Below are 1,647 nucleotides of genomic sequence, written 5' to 3' on the forward strand. Positions count from 1 at the left end.
TAATTAATTTCCACGAGAATAATCATAATCCTTACTCAATACAGAGAATCAACAACTTAGGCATTCGTAGTATTTATTAAGAATACAACAATTTCAATTTAAGACTCACGGTCATGCTTGACACCAACGTATAGATACTCGTACCATGCCGATACGTCGTACTCAACATGTAACGACCTAACTGGTCGTTTTGAGATCTAGCTCATCGTTCAACAGTTTGAGGCTATGATCAGCTTCACTTCAGGTATTATGACTTGTACGCAGGGTCAGAATTGAATTCTAGGGAATTCGGAGTTGATTTTGAAAGGGAATTCTCATTTCGGAAGCTTTAAGTTGAAAGAATTGACTAAGATTGAATTTCAGAGTAAACGACCTCAGAATCGGGATCTGAAGGTTCCAGTAGGTTCGTATGATGATTTCGGACTTGGACGTATGCCCGGACCGGGTTTTGGATGACCCGGGAGCGTTTTGGCGCCTATTGTGGAAGTTAGCATTTTGGAAGAAATTTCATAAGTTTGGGTTGAAGTGCATTTCAGTGTTATCGATGTCCGTTTGGGATTCCGGGTTTGGGAGTAGCTCTGTATGGTGATTCTGGAGTTGGAAGTGCGATCGGAAGTGAATTCGGAGGTCCGTAGGTTATTTTAGAGTCATTTGGCTAAAGATAGAAATTTGAAGGTTTTTGAGGAGTTTGATCGGAAGTGGACTTTTTGATATCGGGGTTGGATTCTGATTCCGAAAGTTGGAGTAGGTCTGTAATGTCGAATATGACTTGTGTGCAAAATTTGAGGTCAATCAGACGTGATTTGATAGGTTTCGTCATTGAATGTAGAAGTTTAAAATTCTAAAGTTCCTTAAGCTTGGATTGAGGGTTGATTCATGATTTTAACATTGTTTGATATGATTTGAGGCCTCGAGCAAGTCCGTAATGTGTTTTGGGACTGGTTCGTATGGTTGGTTGGGGTCCCGGGGGCCTCGGGTGTGTTTCGGGGTGGTTTCGGATCGAATTTGGATAAAAAGCTGTTGTTGATTGCTGGTATCTGGTTTCCTTCTTCGCGAACGCGAAGGGAGTCCTACGTTCGCAAAGAGGAAAGTGGGAGGCTGTTGGATTTGGCCTTCACGAATGCGAAGTGGAAATCACGAACGCGAAGGGGTGGGTTGAATTGACTATGCGGACGCGTAGAAGGAAAGAGGGGAGCAGGGCCTGAAGTCTGGAACGTGAACGCCTAGGGTCGGGGGAGCTGAACTTCATGAACGCGAGCGTCGGGTTGCGAACGCGATGAAGAAATTTTGGGGCTGAAGCAGGTTGTGCTTCGCGAACGCGAGGGCATTTCCGCGTTCGCGAAGAAGAGCAGTGCTAGGCAGTGACTTGTTTTAAGAAGGGATTTTGCCCATTTCTTTCAGTTTTCTCTTGGCTTGGGTGATTCTTGGAGGATTTCAAGAGGGGTTTTCATCATTCAATGACAAGGTAAGTTATTCCCACTTATTAAGAGTTAAATACATTGATTATGTATGGATTTTAACATGGAAATTAGTGGGAATTTGGGGTTTTGAGGAAGACCTAGAAATTTGATATTCTTGAATTTTGACCACGATTTTGGGTATGGGATTGAGAGTAAATTATATATTTGAGTTCGTGAGTCTATGGGT

The sequence above is a fragment of the Nicotiana tabacum genome, chromosome 6 (assembly GCF_000715075.1).
Source record: "Nicotiana tabacum cultivar K326 chromosome 6, ASM71507v2, whole genome shotgun sequence".
Lineage (NCBI taxonomy): Eukaryota > Viridiplantae > Streptophyta > Magnoliopsida > Solanales > Solanaceae > Nicotiana > Nicotiana tabacum.